A 21,778-nucleotide genomic window follows, 5' to 3' on the forward strand; every position below is an offset into this window, starting at 1 on the left:
TCTTCCAGCTCTTGAATCTGGCTTGGCCTTGTAACTTGGTTCAGCCAGTGGGAGAGTAGCCAATGTGATACAGCAAAGTCCTGAAAAGCACTTGCCTAGGCTTGCTACTGAGAACCCTTCCATGGTGTGTGAAGAAGCCCAGGCTAGGCTCCTGAAGGAAGAGGGGGGCCCCATGCACCCCAGGCAAGGCCTCAGACATAGGCTCCTGAAGGAAGAGAGGCCCCATGCACCCCAGGCAAGGCCTCAGACATAGGCTCCTGAAGGTATCCTATACCAGGGGTCCCCAAGCCCCAGGCCACAGACTGGTACAGATCTATGGCCTCTTAGGAACTGGGTCACACAGTAGGAGGTTAGTGGCAGGTGAGTGAGCATTACTGCCTGAGCTCCGCCTCCTGTCACATGAGTGACGGCATTAAATTCTCATAGGAGGCCAGGCGCGGTGGTAATCGCAGCACTTTGGGAGGCCAAGGCGGGTGGATCACGAGGTCCAGAGTTCGAGACCAGAATGGCCAATATGGTGAAACCCCAAATCTACTAAAAATATAAGAAAAAATTAGCTGAGTTGGTGGTGCTCGCCTGTAGTCCCAGCTACTCGGGAGGCTGAGGCAGAAGAATCACTTGAACCCAGGAGGCGGAGGTAGCAGTGAGCCAAGATCATGCCACTGCACTCCAGCCAGGACGACAGACCGAGACTCCGTCTCAAAAAAAAAAAAAATTCTCACAGGACCATGAACCCTATTGTGAACTGTGCGTGCGAGGGATCTAGCTAGCATGCTTGTTAGGAGAACCTAACTAATGCCTGATGATCTGAGGTGGAACAGTTTCATCCCAAAGCCGTCCTCTCTACCCACTCCACCCCGTCTGTGGAAAAGTCTTCCATGAAACTGGTCTCTGGTGCCAAACGGTTGAGGATGCTGTCCTAGACCACCCAGTCCTGGCCAGAGGGGCCCAGACAAACCACAGAGCAGACCCACCGGTTCATGGGAAATAATAAGTGTTTGTTGTCTTCACTCACTAAGTTTTGGGAGTCATTTGTTACAGAGCAAAAGCTTATTGATGAGTAGGTCAGCATGTTTGTTCAGAATGTTTTGGTATTTGGAAAACCTATTTTCTTCCCCCCTCTAGGTTTCCAGATTTCCAATAAAATTCTAGCCAAATCCATGTTTGTTTTTTCAGATCCTTTTACAAAGCACCCTTTCAATTACCTTCTTCAGCTCTGAAAAGGGAATATAAGAGGCCTTTACTGTTCATATTTGCTAAAGAAAATACATGCTTTCTAAAGAAAATACACGCTTTCAGAGCTGCCATTGTTACCGAACAGAAAACACAATCACCACTGGAAAAAACAAAGGACTGTTATTTGATCATAAATATTCTAAAGAGAGCAGTATGCTGGTTATTAGCTGAACTGAGTTTTTGGAGGAGAATTTGCGGACCTGATGCAGTGAATTAAGTGGAAATGTGCTAAAAAGAAAAAAGAAAAAGAAACCCAAAAGGAAACACAAACCAAGTACCTTCTAGCTGCCTACTGGAAAAATATTTTCATAGCACATGGTTGTTGGCACCAAGTAGGGACTTGATAAATGTTTGTTGACTGAATAAATGAATACATGAATGGTAGGAATCTGTGCTACTGTGCTTGAAAAATGTGCTACCCTGCTGCCCTGGCTCTGGGATCTTGGAGGGATCACGTTGACATTAAAGTAGAGGAATTGGGCTCAGTAATCTTAAGATTTCCCAAACTCCCTAGAACTTTGGTGAAATTCTAGGGTCTCCACTTCTGTAGGATATATCTCTCCCCTTTTTATACTTCTGTTTTCTCTTCTGAAAATGAGAGTATCTGACCATTTTGAAAGCTTAGATTTTGGGATTTGCCATGGGGTAATGGAATGTCCCTGGGGACAGTGATCTGCATTTAATTCCTCACCAGGCCTCTCACCAGATGTTTGTGTGACGTCAAACTCTCTGTGCTTCAGCTTCAAAATCTATATAATGGGGACAATAATACTACTTGCAGGGTTGTTGGGAGAATTCAAAATAATATATGCAAAGTGCCCGGTATGTGGGTGCTAAATAGCTGGAAGTTATGATTAATTTGTAATGGGTACATTGTAGATTTATATAGAGTGAGGAGAATACAATTGGCACTATTCTAATGGATCTTGTGATTCATCTAGTATTTCTGATTTTATTCACAATTGTCAAATATTGGGGAAAACTCCTCTGTGCCCATTCAGCCTCATGTCTTTATTTAGAATTCTGAACTCTTTCTTTCCAAGTATTTCCTCCTCCCAGTGCCCATGGGGACAAGTCACATTTCTTGAGCTGCTAAATTGAATGGCAGCTGCCGCTTACTCCATATGTTTCTCATTCTAACATGTTGTCTCAAATATTTTTAGCTACTAAGCACACACTCTGGTCTGCTATGTTTTGCCTTAAAATTTTTTTGTTTTTTGCACATTTTAGATGCCTGCTTTTGGGTTTTGCATTATTCTGTGGTTTCCTGCCCACTTGCTCCGCCCTTTAATTGCTCCACCAGCACTCAGTCTCCGCTGCCTGCCAAGGCTGGCTCCCCCTTTTCCTAATATCCCCGACTCTCCCCAAGGGCCGTCCTTAATCCAACGAGCTCTCCAATGCTTTGCAAAATTGAACCCCCTCTGTTTATCCTGCCCCCTCCCCTCAATGTCCGTGGCAGTTATCTCACTTGGGCTCCCATTTCCTGCTCTTATTCTTGGCTCCCTGCCAGTCATCACACATTCACATGAAATCCTGCCTCTCCTCACCGAAGGGAAAGGCTGTTTCCATTCATGGAAAGCTCATTTGTCACAAAGATGCTACACCCTTGCCATAGGCGGGGTGTGCTCGGGTTTCCTGACATGCCCAGGGCAAGGTTGGAGGGCTCTGGTCCCAACAGTTATTTACAGTGAAGGCAAGTTAGGTTAGAGAACAGTGTGGTCTTTGTGGTGTTGGGGAGAGAGCACGGGCTGTCAATTCTGACTGACCTGGATTTTGGTCCATGTACCATTTCTTAGCCTCAAGTCATTTATGTGTGAAATGAGAATCATCTTATTCCCTACCTCACAGCAGTATTGTGAGGCTCACAAACAGAGGACTCAACACAGAGCCTGGAGAATGATATTTTCTCCATACATATTCTATTTTCTCCCCCTTTCATTGATTGCTAAGGCTTCCAGATCAGCCAAAGTCTCAACAAGAATGAAAATGACACTTCAAAGGATTTAAGTGAAGAGAGTGTCATGAAGATTATTTGTAGAGATGTGGGCTTGGGTGAGAAACACTCTGGGACCAGAAACGGCAGAAGCCCTGGTGCCTGCCGAAGGGCAAGACCAGGGTGAGCTCCTACCCACAGTATCAGTGAGAGCTGGAGCCCTGAGACAGGGATGGGGCCAATTGGCACTTGGAAAGTGTGCTGGGGTCTTAGTGAACTGACGTCATTTCCTCTTCTCTTCCCCAGGATTTGAGATGTCTAAAAAAAAAAACCAAAAAACAAAAAACAAAAAACAATCCACACAAATCTAAATAAGTTAAAACAAAAAACAAACAAACAAAAAACCTGAAGTGGTTGGAAGGGAGCTATGGCTTAGGTAGAGAAACACAGCCCATCAAAGAGGGACTAGGGATTTAAATAACCCTCTCTTCTCTCTTCCTGTCCGTGCCTTCTGTTGGGTGAAACTAGAAGCCAGAGGGCAAGGGGTCCTGGGTGGAGATGTCCAGTGGCATTAGCCCCCCAGGTACAGAGAAATGCAGAGAAAGATGCAAAATGGACCTGGAGGAGCTGAGAATCATCTTGTCATTTGTCACCTATTAGCCGGTCGCTTTGTACAAGGCCTTGAGTCTCAGTTTTCTATACAGTGGGCATCAAACTTGTCTACCTCTTGTCTACCTCACAGGGCCATGGGGAACAGCCAGTGAAAGCATTAAAATCATTCACTTGCTATTTGACCCTCTTCTTCATTTGCATTATCTCACTTAATTCCCAAACAGCCGGGTAGGGTATAAGGCAGAGAGGCCAGGGGACAAGGACAGGCACTTTGAAATCAGAGGAAGATGGTCAACTGTGGCTCAGTCAAGCTTTTTAACTGTGAGATCATGGGCAACTGAGACTCTCTGAACCTCAGCTATTGTCTTACTTTGGGTTCCCCCAAAAGCACATCCTGAGACAAGTATTTGAGTGCAAGTAGTTCATTTGGGAGCTGATCCCAGGATGCACCGGGAGGGACTGGGCAGGGACTCAGAAAAGGGAGGAAACCCAATTATTGATGTATTCACAAGTGGGCAACTCGGTCTCAGTGCCACAAGGGCCCTGAAGACTGTGCAGGACACATCCTGGGGTTGGTCTACTGCAGGGAGAGGGTGCTGGGGTGTTTATCCACCAACTTCCATCCCTCACTGGCTGAGGGTTGTTCTTGGAAGTTTTAACTCCCTGGCCATTTCACACTGCCTGCTGTGGCCAGAGGAGACTCAAGCAGCAAGAGAGTGCCATGGGGTGGAGACACACAGGAAGCCACATAGATGCCCTCCAGCGTGGGCCAGGAGGGAATGTCTGGGGGACTGACGGCATCTGTTTTGTTTTTCTAATTTGCATGCTAGAGATGATGTCTATGTCACAGGATAGTGACGCAGATGAAATGATTAATGATTAAATGGCTAAATGTCTTCCAAGTGCCTGGCTCATAGTAGGTATCCAAAGAAAAGGAGGCATTCATAGTAAAGATAGGTAAATATTCATGTGTTACAGATGGAAGCAAATGGGACTCAAAGAAGTTAAGACATTTGCCCTAAATCACACAGACAGTTCTTAAGTGGCCAAGTCAGATCTGGCCCCAGTTTGTTCCCCGTCCACTCTGCCATGGCTACCTCCTGTTAATGGACTATACATTTAGAGTGCTTTTGCCTCATAAAGTGTGAGAAGCTCCATAAATATAAAATGTTTGTAGTCCCAGGCTTGCTAGCTCAAATCCAAGTTAAATTGACTCTTGGGTAGTTCTTCCCTCAGCTCTGATTCTCATAAGCTCAAATATATATTTTCTTAGTCCCCTGGGATCCTCCATTCTGTGCCCCAACAATCCCTAACCCTTCATTAGTAATGCCTAGGTGTCTCCACATATTTCAAGGGGTGCCAGAAAGTCTCCAGACAAAATAAAATATGCCATAAAACACTAAGTGCATAAAACTCTAGACACCTTGTTCTCCATGTCATGTTTCCTTTTAAAAACAAATATTTTGAAATGCCCTCTTTACTATCCTGCTGATACACACATAAAAACTAATAAAATGCACAAACTCTTTTCTTAAAATTGTGGCATTAAACTTATTTTACGGACCACTTTGCATTGAGCCGGAGCGGAGACCCGGCACGATTACTTCACGACTGACGCGATCTCGAACTGAATCTGATCTCGAACACTCCATCTCCTCGACTCTCTTCTCGAAGGCTCTAGAATCTGACGACTGAGCTTTGTCTCGAGACTCGATCCGATCGACTCGAACTTTATTTATTTATCTTGGACTGGCGCTTTTTTTTTTTTTTTTTTTTTTGACAGAGTCTTGCTCTGTCACTCAGGCTGAGTGCAGTGGCATACATCTTAGTTCACTGCAACTTCTGCCTCCTGGTCTAAGCACTCGTGCCTCAGCCTCCCCGAAAGTAGCTGGGACTACGCATGCACCACCATGCCCAGATAATTTTTGTGTGTGTTTTTTTTTGAGACGGAGTCTCGCTTCTGTCACCCAGGCTGGAGTACAGTGGCCGGATCTCAGCTCACTGCAAGCCTGGGCCCCGGCTTGGGCTATATTCTCCTGCCTCAGCCTCCCGAGTAGCTGGGACTACAGGCTCGCCACCTCACCGGCTAGTTTCTTTGTATTTTTAGTAGAGATGGGGTTTCACTGCATAGCTAGGATGGTCTCGAAGGGATCTCCCCTGGACTCCTCGTGATCACTCCTCTCTCACTGGCCTCCCAAAGTGCTGGGATTACAGGTTTGAGCCATCATACCGCCTAATTTTTTTGTAGTTTCTTGGCAGAGTCAGGGTTTTGCCATATTGACCAGGCTGGTCTTGAACTCCTGACATCAAGTGATCCTCCAGCCTCAGCCTGGAGTTTATAGGATTATTGGAATGAGCCACCGCACCTGGCGTGCCTTATTTCACTTAGCATAAATTCTTCAAAGTTTACGTTGTAGCATGGGTCAGAACTGCCTTTCTTTTTATGGCTGAACAGTATTCCATTGTATGTATACAGCACTTTTTTTTCTTTTAAATTCAGGGGGTATATGTGCAGGTTTGTTACATGGATATATTGCATACTGCTGGGGTTTGGGCTTCTACTGAACCCATCACCCAAATAGTGAATATAGTAACCAATAGGAAGTTTTCGACTCTTGTCCCTTTCCTTCCCTCCCCCTGTTTGGAGTCCCTGGAGTCTACTGTTTCCATCTTCATGTCCGCATACACCACATTGTGTTTATCCATTCATCTGTCGATGGACACTTGGGTCGCTTCCACCTTTTGGCTATTTTAAACAGTGTTGCTATAAACATGGGTATACAAATATCTGTTTGAGTCCTTGCTTTCAATTCTTTTGGGTATATACCCAGAAGTATAATTGGTGGATCATATGGGACTCTATTTTTAATTTTTTGTGAAACTGCCGTATGGTTTTCCATAGCAGTTGCACCATTTTACAGTCCCATCAGTATAACTGTTTTATAAAGGAGAAAAATAGAAAAGCGATTGATAGTTAAGTAGTATGTGGTATTTCAGAATGCCAAGGCTGGAGCTGGGCTGCATGAGTACACAATGCAGTGGTTGCATGTCTGCCCCTCATATGCCACGGAAACAGACTGACATGTAGGTGCCATGTGATGATGCTGTCCCTGGAGTGCATTGCCAGAAGTGATTTTCAAAACAAGGAACAACTCTTGCTAAAGCTCTAGATTAATCACAGTGCATCTGCATTCATCTTGTTACACTCCTAGAAACTCAAGTGGATATTAAAAATATACTAAAAGGTACCTTGTATTTATATGTGAAACAAAATTATCATTAGGAAATTATGAACAAGTATTTTATCTATAGGAGTTTCCAGCAGGACATTTGAGAGTTGTTAGGATGGGGCCACTTTTTGTATTGTTTCCTTTTAGAACTGTCCTGTGCCTCACTTACTAATTTCTGGTAGCACCCCACCTGTCAACATTGTGACCAGAGAATGCCCCTACAAATTCCTATGTCCTCTAGGAGTGAGATGCAGCCCCCATTTAGAAATGCTCTAAGGAAGCCCACCCAGGTGGTGGATGAATGATTTCTGATTGCTTGACAGTAACAATGGGACTTGTTGGAGCAAAGGCCACGTGCATGTAAAAATGTCCAAGGTGTCCAAGGTCTTGGTCATAAAAACTAGCACGTGGCTTTTTTTCCATTAGTTTCTTATATCCCATAGGAGCTCAATTGTTCTCAAAATCTGTTTTCTATGCACAATCCACAGATAAGAAGGACTGAGGGCCTGGGCACGTGTGGCCTCTGTGGGAAGGAACAAAAAGAGGACAGATATGTGAGACATTTTCAAGGCTGAAGCTCCAAAATTTAAGTCATTAGGTGTGGGGAAGGAGGAAAAGATGAACGTAAAATGTGGCTTAGTATTTTTGAGATTGGGCACTGGAGAATTAACACGCCATTAACATGGAAAGGGTGGTAAAGTATTATATTAACAGTTGGCCCCAGAATTCCATAGACGAAGAGCTGTCTGTGACCAGGTGCTCTGCTATGAGAGGTGAGGCCCAAAAGATGCTCTGGAAGGAGAGAGTGAACCCAAGAGTGAGGCATTTTGGAGGAGGAGGACTGGGGTTTAGGTTCTGCTCCACCATCCGTGTGTGTGAGGTTTGAGAATAACTGCTTACAAGCACCAGTTTCCTCTCTGTAAAATGGGGCTACTCCAGCCCCAACCTGCCTCCCAAGGCACTTGCGTGTGAGCACAGTATCTGAGACTGGCTGTTCTGTTCACCTCATGCCTAAAATGGCAATAGCTACTCTGTGTATCAGACCAATGGAACAGAACAGAGAACCCAGAAATAAGAGCACACACCTACAACTATCTGATCTTCGACAAACCTGACAAAAATAAGCCATGGGGGAAAGGATTCCCTAGTCAGTAAATGGTGCTGGGAGAACTGGGTAGCCATATGCAGAAGATTAAAACTGGACCCTTTCCTTACACCATATACAAAAAATTAACTCAACGTGGATTAAAGACTTCAATGTAAAACCCAAAACAGTAAAAACCCTGGAAGACAACCTAGGCAATACCATTCTGAACAGGCATGTTTGTTCACCGCTTGTACGTCTTCTTTTGAGAAGGAACAGACACTTTTCAAAAGAAGACATACACATGGCCAGCAATGATATGAAACAAAGCTGATCGTTAGAGAAATACAAATCAAAACCATGATAAGATACCATCTCACACCAGTCAGAAAGGCTATTATTAAAGAGTCAAAAAATAACAGATGTTGGTGAGGTTGCAGAGAAAAAGGAACGCTTATATACTGTTGGTGAGAGTGTTAGTTAGTTGAGCCATTGTGGAATAAAGTGGCGATTTCTCAAAGACCTAAAAACAGAAATATCATTTGACCCAGTGATCCCATTACTGAGTATATACCCAAAGGAATATAAATAATTCTGTTATAAAGACACATGCATGTGTATGTTCATTGCAGTACTATTCACAATAGCAAAGACACGGAACCAACTCAAATACTCATCAGTGGAAGAATGGATAAAGAAAATGTGGCTCATATACATTGAATATTATGTCAACATTAAAAAGAACGAGATCATGTCCTTTGCAGGAACATGGATGGAGCTGGAGGTCATTATCCTTAGCAAACGAACACAGGAACAGGAAACCAGATACCACTTGTTCTCACATAACTGGGAGCTAAATGATGAGGACACCTGGACACATAGAGGGGAACAACACACTCTGGGGCCTTTTGGAGGGTGCAGGGTGTGAGGAGGGAGAGGATCAGGAAAATTAACTAATGGATACCAACCTTAATACCTGGGTGACAAAATAATCTGTACAGCAAGCCACCATGACACAAGTTTACCTATATAACAAATCTGCACGTGAACCCCTGAACTTAAAAGTTAAATTTAAAGAATGGGCATGGTGGCTCACACCTGTAATCCTAGCACTTTGGGAGGCTGAGCTGGGCAGATCGCCTGAGGTCGGGAGCTTGAGAGCAGCCTGACCAACATAGAGAAACCCCAGGTTTACTAAAAAAAATAAATAAATAAACAGGCATGCTAGTGCATGCCTGTAATCCCAGCTACATGGGAGACTGAGGCAGGAGAATCGCTTGAACCTGGGAGGTGAAGGTTGCAGTGAGCCGAGATCACACCACTGCACTCCAGCCTGGGCAACGAGAATGAAACTCCATCTCAAAAAATAAAAAGTTAAATTAAAAAAAAGGGGGAAAAATAACTACCCTGTGTATCAGTCAGGGTTCTCTGGAGAAACAGAACCAAGAGAGTCTACATCTCCATGCACTAAGATTTATTTTAAGGAATTTGTTAATGTGATTGTGGGGGTTGGGAAATCTAAAATTTTAGGGCAGTGGTAGGCTGGACACTAGGCAATAGTTGATGTCCAGGCCTTGAGCCTGAAATTTGCAGAGAAGACTGGCATGCTGGACACTTAGACAGGATTTCCATGTTACAGTCTTGAGGTAGAATTTCTTCTTTAAGAAATCTCTTTCTATGCTCTTAAGGTCTTCAACTGATTGGATGAGGCCCAACTACATTATGGAAAGTCATCTCCTTTACCTAGAGTCAACTGATTGGAGATGCTAATCACATCTATAACATACCTTTGCAGCAACATCCAGTTTAGTGCTTGATCAAACAACTGGGCAACATAGCCTGGCCAAGTTGACCATCAAATTTAACCTTTACCCCTTGGACACTTAGAAAGTTAGACATGAGAAGGGTCCAATCCATGACCAGGAACTTGTTCACTTGTCACATAGCCCAGAATACACCCTTGCCTTGCTCTGGGCCTCATATCCTTCCTTAGTAAACTGGCTATCAGAACACAGTCCTTCCAAAGTCCTGGGAAGAATATCTTCCATTAAAGCTCCCCTGCCAGATCAAGTAGCACTCAGTGTCTCCCCAGCTGAGTACTGTCCCAGTGGCATCTCTAGTACCACACCTTTTCTAGACAAGGGTGGGTAAAGGTAGAGGGGCAGCAAGTAGGTGACTTTCCATGTTACCAGGCTCTCTGCATTTTTCTGATGTCACTGCCAGTCTCTTGCTTCCTTAGACTCAGTGGCCCTCGGTGTGTGTCTGCTTTTGCAGAGGCTAATCACATCTATAAAATGTATCCTTTTACTGTTTCTGTTATACTGCTTGTTGCCTCTAGGATGTTCAAACACAGTGCAGTCTCTGGCTGCCCTTCCCAAGAAATCCACACACACCAAACATTTTGTGAATTTCAGCAGCATTTCTTCAAGACTTGGTGGTGCTAAGGGTGGTTGAAGTTTACCTACATTACCTACATTTAATTTTCACATCAGCCTGGTGAGATAGACATCATTAGTTTCCTGTGCTAAGCATTGTGACCCTGGCACACAGCTAATAAATGAGGGGGCTTTCAACCAGTGACTTTGTACTGGGTCCTTCTTAAGAACTAGGGACTTGAGAGACTTGTGTTCACTCATAAGGTAATTGAACTTAACTGAGCCACTGGAAATAGTGATATTTGTCATTAAATTTATCCCACATATGAATACCTCCCAACAGTGGAAAGAGTCAGCTGTGCTCCCTAAAAAGGTGGTGAAGCGGTCACGTGCACAAGTACGCGTGTGCAGTCAGGAATGTGGAGACCAGGGTAGGGAAGTGTGAAAAATGCTGGATGTGGGTTCAGCATGGCCCTGCCCTGCCCCAGAGCCTCCACATAGGAATGCCAGTGTCATGAATCTTAAATTCCATCCCAGCTGCATGGGCAACATTAGCCCCACCCAGTTGGAGTGGGAGGGGGCGTGGGATGAGCTTGCTGAAGGGGTGGCCATCTTTCTAGTCCCGCCTCATGTCATGGTAGCCAGGCAGATGTCCGTGAACACTTGTGGAAAAGCGGGGTCCACATATGAAGAGCTGCTGCCTCCCTGCCTGTGGCTGTCCTCTGCCTGGGCCATGTTCTTTTCTCCCTCCGGTCTAAGGGAATCTGCTCTTCATGCCTCCATCTCCCTGGGCAGGTACCCCTGGAGCTCCCATAGCTATCCTGCAGTGTCTTGGATGCTCTTCTGCATCTTGTTTCTCCTTGTGATGATAAACTGCCTGTTAAACTGCCTGAGGCCTGAGATAGCTGAGGCTCTTCTCCTACCTCCTCCACACATTCCTCCCATTAACACGCTGTCCTGGGTGCCTTCGTCAGATTCATTTGTGCTATTCCAACAGGACCCTGAGGGAATGCAGCCCCAGACAGGTTTGCGGGCAGGCCCTGTGCTTTCTTGCCTTTGCTGGTCCCCACATCTGGACACCACCTCTGCCATTCCAAGGCCTGACTCCTCTTTCCCAATGCCGTGAAATCTCCCCCTCCTTTGAATTCCAGACTGCTTAATTCCATTCCTTCTTGCAGCATTTATAATTATAGCAATAACTAACCTCTGTCTGGCTAGTATTCCTTACAAAGCACTTCCCCATATATGATCTTTTCTTATTCCTACCAAAAGAATTTGGCCAATAGCTGCCCTGCATTTCATATTTTCTATGAACAGATTCTTTACATATATATCACTTCTTTTTTTTTTTTTTTTTTTTTTTTTTGAGAAGGAGTCTTACTCTGTCGCCCAGGCTGGAGTGCAATGGCCCGATCTCGGCTCACTGTAACCTCCGCCTCCCAGGTTCAAGCGGTTCTCCTGCCTCAGCCTCATGAGTAGCTGGGATTACAGACATGTGCTACTTCATCTGGCTAATTTTTGTATTTTTAGTAGAGACGGGGTTTCACCATGTTGACCAGGCTGGTCTCTAACTCCTGACCTCAGGTGGCCCGCCTGCCTCGGCCTCCCAAAGTGCTGGGATTAAAGGCACGAGCCACTGTGCCCAGCCACATATATACCACTCGTAATTGTCACGGCAGAACCACAAGATATGTGTTAGTGTGCCTGTTATACAGATGAAGAAACTGAAATATAGAGAAGCGAAATCCCTCACGAGTTTATCCAGCCAGGAGTTGAACCTAGGTCTGCCTGACTTTAAAGCCTGGTTAGCCGTCAAAGCATGTGGCCTGTGGTGCTCTACTGGGCTCCATTTATAGAGGTGGAAACACAGGCTGGGTGACTGAGAAAGAACTTGTACAAGATGGCAGATGCAGGACTGTGTCCGGATCTTCTGAGTACAGAACCCAGGCTTCTCCCTCTATATCTGCCACACAGTCGCTGATGTTCATGACTAATCTTCATCTCTCGATGTGAGCAACATGAGGGTAAGATCACTGCCTAAGTTGCTAAATTACCTGCAAAGGATAAAGGAGGAGAGAGCAGAAGTAGGTGGGAGACCCTCAGACCACAATGCCACCTGCTAGCAGCAAAGTGGGGGCAGGCCGGCAGGAGGATTGAGGGAGGACAGCTAGGACTGCAGCGCGGCTCTGAAAGGGCATCCTCAGGCCCAGGGGTAGGCTCCAGGCACGGGCTCCATCCAGGAGGCCTATCCTGGGCAGATGTGGCCAGACTCTAGTCCTCCCTCATGCTCACTCATGGCTGGGAGAATTCAGGGAGATAGTGGCCTTGGTGCAAACGCCACAGCGATTCTGAAGGCGCACAGCTGGTGGCTGTCAGTCAATTGTACCCTTGGCCAATGCTCTCTGAAAAGAAGAGCTGAGCAGTGCACCTGCATGAGAACCATGTGGACGAAGCTAATGCTTTGGACTCAGAAAGACCTGACTTACCAGCCATGGGTTCACAGGTAAGTCAATTAGTTTTTTTTTTTTTAGTTAATTTACTTACCTTTGGCTGACAGATGGATTAAATGAGGTAGGTATTGTATGAAAGATGCCTGTCATGATACAGCTGCTCCAAAATTGGCAGTTACCTTCCCTCTGGGAAGTCTGCTGTAGTGGTTGGCAGGACAGATTTCTGGAGAGAGATGGCTTAGGTTCAAATTCTGTTTCTGCTGCTTGTTAGCTGTGTGATCTTGAACAAGTTACCTAACCCCTCTGGGATTCAGGTTTCTTCCGCGAAAACTGGAGATAATAATAGTTCTTAACCTCAGGAGGGATATTGTGAAAACTAAATGAGATAATCCATGAAGAAGTCAGAATGTAACAGCTATTACTGATGGCCTGTATCCTGGAGCTGGGCTTCTCTCTTAAAGGGCGATGCCCGGCAGGGGCCTGCAGAGGGCAGTATCCCCACAGCAATCTGATTTGCCTCTGGGCCAATGCTGTATCTGGGCCTTTCAAGTTTAGAGAAGAAAAAACCAAGGTGTACAAAGCACAGCAGAGTGACCAAGTGACAGAATGTCCCAGAAGAGATGTGGAGAGCATGTAGGACAGGTAATATTTTTTAAAATAATATTTATTGGTGGGTGGCTGCAATGAAACAGAACGGAGAAAAATATCAATAATTTAAAATAAAAATCCTATGAGCAATTTAAGGTGAATGAACATGGAAACCAAAACTTCTCATAGAAAGTATCACACTTGCTCTCTTTGGATATGTCTTAGGAGCCCCTGGAGTCTGGTGGCCTGGGCCCTAGTTTGTTTATACAATTCATGTCAGAGATCAAGACACTCTTTGAACACACTTGGAATGCAACTTAAAGATCAACAATCTAGAGCTGAGTGAGTTGCAAGTGGAGTGCTTACAGGCATCTGGTATGTAATGCCAGCTCAGTCCCTATGTAGCTGGGTGACTTCTTTCTTCTTTTTTTTTCAAGTCAGAGTCTCACACTGTCACCCAGGCTGGAGGGCAATAGCACCATCTCCGCTCACTGCATCCTCTGCCTCCTGGGTTCAAGTGATTCTCCTGCCTCAGCCTCCTGAGTAGCTGGGATTACAGGTGTGCACTACTACGCCTGGCTACTTTTTGTATTTTTAGTAGAGATGGGGTTTCACTATGTTGGCCAGGCTGGTCTCGAATTCTGGACCTCGTGATCCGCCTGCCTTGGCCTCCCAAAGTGCTGGGGTTACAGGAATAGCTGGGCGACTTTGAGCCACGTGAGTCATCTCTCTGTGGGATGCAGACAACCTTTAGAACAGTCAGAGCAAAAAGGCCAGGCCAGGGATTATCATCAGTCTATATTCCATGCCACATCTCCTCAAAGTCCTTTTTGATTTGCCCCCATGCTATCCTGCAGGACATTCTTCTAGTTTCTTAAGCATCTTGGATAAAGGGGGGCTTTTTCTTACACCCCCAGTGTGCCTGTCACTCTTTTTGCTCCTGGTGAATAACTGCAATGTCTACTATCTAGTCTCTTAGGTGTCTCTTGGGACCACCATTAACCATCGTCAAACACTGAAATCCCTATTGCTTGTTATAGAGCCTGATTCATGTACAAAAATACAGTTTATGTTGTTTTCAACCTAAATGTGTAAATCCCTGCCTCATTCTGTACATATCTTTCTGTAACTTGCCCTTTTCACTTAATCCTGTACCTTAGATAATTTTCCATGCTACACATAAACATTGACCTTGTTCTTTATAATGACTTAATGGCAATCCACTGTATGAATGTCTCAAATGAAAGAATTCCAGTGTCAAAGGCTATTTAGGCTTTTTCATTTTTCCCCTTTAAAAAGCAGTGTGGCAGGGTACCTGTGTGTGCCTCGTCCATTTCTGCAAGTCTTTCACTAGGATGGATTCCTAAAAATGGGGTTACCAGGTTTCAGGGGTGCGCATGTAGAATTTTCACAGATACTACCGAGTCAGCCCCAAAGTCTGTGCCTACTTACTTATCATATAGTGTGGTATAGTATAACATATCATAGTGTAGTATAGTGTAGCATAATATAGTGAGGCACAGTATAATATAGTGTAGCATAGCATAGTATAGTGTAGAATAATATACTATAATATGATATAAGATAGTATAATATAGCATAGTGTAGCAGAGTGTTCCAACACACTCTTTATTGTAGTCTTCAGATGACAGGTAGGGTTTTATGTCAAGAATTGAGGAACTTAAAAGGCATATAGCCTAGTGGTCAGGAGCCAGATATTGCATTTAAATCTTAACTCTACCCCTCACAATTTCTGTGACTTTGGGCAAGCCACTTAGTCTTTTGTGACTCAGTTTTCTCAATGAGTTAATATAAGAAAAACACTCAGAACAGGTGGTGGCAAGCAGCAAGCAGGGATCCATTTTTTTTCTGCCACTGTTATCCCAGTTTCTCTAATCTGTAACACCAGGGGTGTTGGTGTTCTTAATGTGTGAGAAGTCACAAGACACGTGGAGTGCATGCAATCAGAGAATACATTTCACTAGTAGATTTAGATTTGTTGAAATAAGTAGTTGATAAGTACCTTAAATATTTTTACATGGAAACAAATAAATGTATTATGAAGAAGAACGCAAAATTGGCATAAATTTGAAAACATGGAACCTCAAAAATAGAATACCTGTTGAGGGCTGCTATGAACTAGATACTTCACCCCACTTCCTTTGCAGGTGCTCGCTTTGGATTATTCTGGAGTGAAAAGGTCAAATCATTAGAATAATTCATGGTGGTTTGCCTTCTGAAAACTGAGGATCTTCATGGGTCTAGATTTGCTTTCTTTGGTTTCCAGGTACTAATGTTTTTTCCTTAGCAATGAAATGCAAATTTTTCTCATAGAGAGCCAATATTGATGTTTCAGCAAATCAGTGACCAGATGTTTTGCTTGAAATTATTTCTAATTAGTGCTCTATAAATGGCTGGAGTTTAAAATAGTCAACTAGGTAATCAGAGTTAGCCTTGATTTCCTATCTTCCTGAGTCACTGGGATAGACGGGGCAACCAGGAAAACCCCAGATTTTTAGAATCTTCAGATGTCATTGAAACTTGTACCTCAATTACACTGACCTTCACTTTCTGCCCTTCTTTCACTCCATCTTCCTATTGTGTCTTTCTTTTTTCACACGTTTGTCATACTGCAGTCAGTTAAAAATCCAGTTTGTCTTCCTCACCAGCTTTTCAAGGTGAAACAGAGTGGCTTCAAATTTTGGCTTAGTTATTTGTGTGAACTTGGGCAAGTTAGCTAATCTCTTGAGGCCTCTATTTGCCTCAGCTGGAAAATGTGGGTCATTTCTGCATCAGGTAGGGATTCTTCTGCTGCAAATACTAGAAAACTCATCCCAAACAGAATTTCCTGGCTCACATGAGTGGAAAGGTTGTGGGTTCTCACTTTAGGCATATTTTGATTCATGACTCAATAGTCACCAGAGGACCCAATTTCTTCCTTTCTGCTGCAATTCCTTAGTTTTGACTCCAGTCTCAGGTTTCAAATGGTAGAAAGACAGTTACATTTGCTCCATTCCCCACACATCTTAGGCTCGAATCCTAAAGGAAAGCCAGCCAGACTCTGTCCCGGCATTCCTAGCTGAAGCTTCACTGGGTCTCACTGAAGCTGATTGGGTCTTGTGCCTATCCCTCAACCAATCACTGTGACGAGGGAAATGGGAGGCATTGATTGGCTCAGCCTAGGTCACATGACTCGCCCTTCTCTCGGATGTGGTCTCCACTTAATGTGTTTCCACTGCAGGATAGACGAGAGAATCCCCAACCCCACCCTGTGAGAAGTTGCTAGAAAAAGATATTTGTTTAAAGGAAAAGGGCAAATGTTTGCTCTCATATCTCTCTGACACGTTTGTAGTGTGGATAATGAGGTGAAGTAAAGATTGCTACAACTACCTAGCAAAAGTGGCACATGCTGGGGAATTAATGTCAGTTTTCTGTCAGTGTCTCCTCTCTGGCAATACTTTGGCTATTGCTGCTTTCTTTTTGTTCTTTTGAGATTTTGTACGCTTTGCAACAATTCCTCGATTGATACTTGTATCTCCTGTTCCAACTTCTCGTCATAGTTTTAGTCCTGCATCTCCAATGACTTTTGGTCATTTTGAATTAGTTATTGCAGTGCAACCTACAGATCAACACGTCAAAAACCCAGCTCATCATCTGGATCCTTAAATAAGATCCTCACTCCTGAACCCTTCCCTTCTGCTCTTGGGTCCCAGGCATCCCATTACGTACTAAAATGGCCTTGATTCCATATCCATTTTTATTTTCACTTGATGCTCGGATCTTTAAAATGACCTCCTCACCTCCCTTGTGAATTCTGGATCACTGAGGATGAAAATCTGGAATCCCACAGTTATAAGTCTTATAAACTGCATGAACTTGAGTAGATAACCTTCCTAAGCCTCAGCTTCCTTATCTGTAAAATCTTGATTTTTTAATTTTTATTTTTTGAGTTGGAGTCTCGCTCTGTCACCCAGGCTGGAGTGCAGTGGCGCGATCTCGGCGCACTGCAAGCTCCGCCTCCCGGGTTCACGCCATTCTCCTGACTCAGCCTCCCCAGTAGCTGGGACTACAGGCGCCCGCCACCAGGTCAGGCTAATTTTTAAATATTTTTTAGTAGAGACGGAGTTTCCCCGTGTTAGCCAGGATGGTCTCGATCTCCTGACCTTGTGATCCGCCTGCCTTGGCCTCCCAAAGTGCTGGGATTACAGGCGTGAGCCACCGCGCCCGGCCTAAAATCATGTTTTTTAAACGTATAATTTCAATTTAAATCACACGTCCCTTTGATAAAGGACTCAACACTTGGAGCAAAGTGTGGGCAGTCAGGTTTGTACGATTTGCTGGGCTAACTACTCTGTACTGTCTCTCCTATCCCATTTGACTCTAGTTTGTGATTCACTTCACTTTCTTTCTCTCTCCATTCGGCAGCAGATATTTTTGATTTAGAGAGTGTTGGCCAACTCTATAGAAACGCTACTTTCACACCTGTGGAATATCATGTTGCCTGACATTCACTTCTGTAGCACTTCTAATCCTCTCTGGCTCTGGGATATGTAATTATATACACCCCTTCTCAGCGCTGGCTGCTGTAGTCCCACTGCTGGATTGCTTGTCTGTTTCCTCTTTACCTTCCAGTGACCCCTACAGGGTTGTTACCTGGGAGGTGTATTTCTCAATACCGAGGCAAATGCACGAGATGCCATCACAGGCTCATCTGTAGGAGCCAACAGGTGTGTGGTAAGTTACCTTTGGGGCAGGATTTACTGTGAGTGGCTAAGCAACCCCATATGGGGTGAGTAAGGACTCAGAGTAGAGAGACAGGGAACACACCTGGTTGACCATACTGCATACCTGTTCTGTCCAATATGACAGTCACTAGCCACAGCTACATGTGGTGATTTAAATAAAAAATAATTAAAATTTTTAGTCCTTAATTGTACTAACCACATTTCAAGTGCACAGTAGCCAATTGTAACTAGTGGCTACTACTTTGGACAGGACAGTTACATCATCCCTAGGAAATTCTACTGAATAGCACTACTCTGAAGTGGGGAACAGGAGCAGGCATGCTGTGCTCTCAGCCAAGGCTACCAGAGAGAAACAAGGGCTCTGACCCCTCAGCCAATGTGATGTGGACTGGGGAAACTGGTTTGATTTCAGAGATAGACACTGGACATGGCAGTGCAAAGCATCCAAGGAGTGTACAAGTTGAGTTAAGCATCCTTAATGCTATGCAGGGAGGGTGGTCTAGTATTTTTGGCCGACCACAATCTTCAGAGATTCATAGCAGATGGGAGCCCCCAGCAGACAAGCCCTGTACTGAGCACTTAACGTAGATTATTTCATTCAACCTTAAAGGGAGAGAATATTACATTGACTTTATAGATAAGGAAACTGAGCCTCAGAGCAGTGAATCTAACTGCAAGCTCTTCTTAACTGCCCTGTACTGCCTTAATATTGGGTAAGAAGGACTTGCATTCTGGGGGAGCAGCAGTCTGAGGTCTTGGCGGGGAGTTGGCTTGGATCAAGCAGAGTGGCTCAGACTAGGGCTTGGGCCAGCTCTCCAACTCTCAGAGGACTGAAATGTAAGACAGAGGAGCGGGCTGGGGCAAGGTAGGGATGGGACGGACCTAACTTTGGGGGTGATGCAGATGTCTCAGGGTGCATGCAGACGTTATAGGTGATGCATTCCGCACATCCAAGAACAGGAATGCAAGTCCTCTGAGGGTAGAGCTGTGCAGTAGTGGTTATGAGTGGACCTTGGGGCCACACAGCCCTTCTCTAAATTCCAGTCTTGCCATTTATTACTTTGCAACAGCTGAGGTGACCTTTCTGTTTCAGTGTTCTCGTCTGTAAAATGAATATGATAGCATGGCAATTATTATTATTATTATCTTTGTAGCCTCAGATATAAATATCATCCTTAGCATAAGTAGGCTTTCCATACAAATGGAATGAAATTGAATCCAGTTGTAAGGATTGGAGAATGTAAGCTGAAACAAAGCTCTACCTGGATAAAAAGGGAGACTTCCTCAGGCATGTACTAGGGCAATGATGACAGTAAGTTAATAATTTACTTCAGGCTCACCAAAATCAGTAGTTTAGTTTTGCTGTTGGAAACCCCAGAGATGTGTCCATTTGCTGTAAAAATGACCATCCCATACCACCATTTTGTGACCATTGGCTTTATCAATATTACAAATTATATTAGTATTAATTAATTATGAATGAATTACTTGACTCAAGATAGAAATTGCCAAATTATTGTCCTTTCGGTGGGCACAACATATTGTATCTGTACACACAGAATAGTTTAGAACCATTTAGTTTAATTCAGTTAAAATCAGTTATTTTGAAAATATTCTGTTTCCAGATATTCAAGCAAAATCTCAAAATAGTTTATCTGTGTAGTCCTAAGAATTGGCACATGGAGGTTCTTCAGGGTTGGCCAGACTCATATTCTGTCTGCTTGATGACACTAGTGGGCTTTTCGTAGAGAGATAGTTTTATCCTCTGTGTGTATATCAAAGTTAAATTTGATATACACAAATTTTGTGATATATTGTGATCAAGGTCATCACCACTAACAGCGTTGTTAACAAATATTATTGGATGTCTGTAATGGTTGCTATCACCTTGACTGATGAACTCTTTGAGCATTTTACTTCTCAAGAGGTGAGGTTTCTTGCAATGGGTGCCTCAGTTGAGTTCTCCAGGCAAGAGAGCTAGGGGCAGAATATATAAATCCTGCCTTCTGTTGTCTGGGGTGTGTGTGTGTGTGTGTTTGTGTGCGTGTGCATGGGTGTGTATGTGCACTAGTGATGGAGAAATATACCTGTCCCAGGACTCAGGTTTGGTATCTACTTGAGTTGCCATCACACAGTCCTGTTATCCTGTATGACTGTGTAGATAAGCTTTCATGAGGAGCCTAGGCATTTTTTTTTTTTTTTTTTTTTAACATTTCTCAACTTTTATTGTGGGCCCTTCAACCATTTTTGCTGCTGGGTTTCATATTTTCGGACTGTTTCACGGATCCACAGGACATATCTTGAGACATGGTGTAGACACCAGGCTGATCAGGCTGCCCACATGGGAAGTCTCCCCAGGAGATGGTGCCATACAGTGTTCTGTTACAGACCAGGGGGCCCCCAGAGTCACCCTCACGGGAGTCTTTGCCACCCTCTTTTGTGCTGGCACACAACATGTTGTCAGTGATCTTTCCTGGGTAGACTTGATGACACTCCTCATCTGAGCCAAGTTGGATGTTGGCACATTGTAGAGTTTTGGAGTAATTCACCTGGGGGCTGGTGGTGGTGCCCCCGCCAGACACCTGACAGGTGGTGCCAGGGGTTAGGTAGTTGTTGTGGGAAAGGGGCAGGGTTTGGATGTAGCCTGTGAGCTGGGCCAGGGACTGCAGCTCCAGAAGCATGACGTCATGGTCGTGGTTCGAGTGGGTGGGGCTTCTCCGGTATGCAGGGTGGGGGATAGAGTGGACAACTTCCCTCACCTGCTCACCAGCTTCCACACGCCCTAGGGCATGCTTGCCTAGGTAAACTTTGAGCCCATCATTCAGACAGTGTGCGGCAGTGAGGACCCTTTTGGGGTGGACCAGAACTCCTCCACAGAGTAGGCCCCCTTGCACTAGTAGGGCTGCCTGCCAGGGCTAAGACTGGGGGAAGCAGGTGTAGCCGCCTGGGAGAAACCCATTGGTCCCATTGGTGTTGAGAACCTTGGAAGACTCCTGGGAGATACCTCCTGACAAGGCCGCGGTCAGGGATGCGATCACTAGGGCCAGGGGCCACATGGCTCCAGGATCGGGAGGGAGCCTTGGCATTTTAAAGTCACATTCACTGGTAGGATGACCCAAAGAAGCAATGCCCCAGTACTGACTTCTGATCCCCTGTCTGAGAACCAGAGTCCTGTCCTGAGATGGAGTATCAACTATGGAACACTGGTTTCCTGTGTTAGTCACCAAGTCATAGCTCACTTTCTTGGCGTGCCCTGTTTTGCCTATAGGGGACCTACTCTTGTGTCTCTGAAGCTCAATGTTCCTTTTTCCGTCTCCCCAGTTTGTGCATCATGAGTTCCAGTTAATAAGGCAAACATTGCCTTTGGCTTCTTTACAGGGCCTTCTGGTGCTCTCTCTTGTCTGGTTCTACTCTCCTTCCTGGGCATATGGGATAACTTTGTTTCCCAGGCACTTTGTACTCAGGTGTGCCACAGATTAGTTCTAACCAATGAAATGTGAATGACACCAATACATGTCACTCATA

General features: G+C 44.7%; 1 pseudogene; it reads right to left on the bottom strand.

Annotated features, from left to right (window-relative positions):
* Positions 1-20,476: 20,476 nt before the first annotated feature.
* LOC116268924 lies at positions 20,477-21,309 on the bottom strand (annotated as a pseudogene).
* Positions 21,310-21,778: the final 469 nt, after the last annotated feature.

Source organism: Papio anubis, chromosome 9 (genome assembly GCF_008728515.1).
Source record: "Papio anubis isolate 15944 chromosome 9, Panubis1.0, whole genome shotgun sequence".
Taxonomy (NCBI): Eukaryota; Metazoa; Chordata; class Mammalia; order Primates; family Cercopithecidae; genus Papio; species Papio anubis.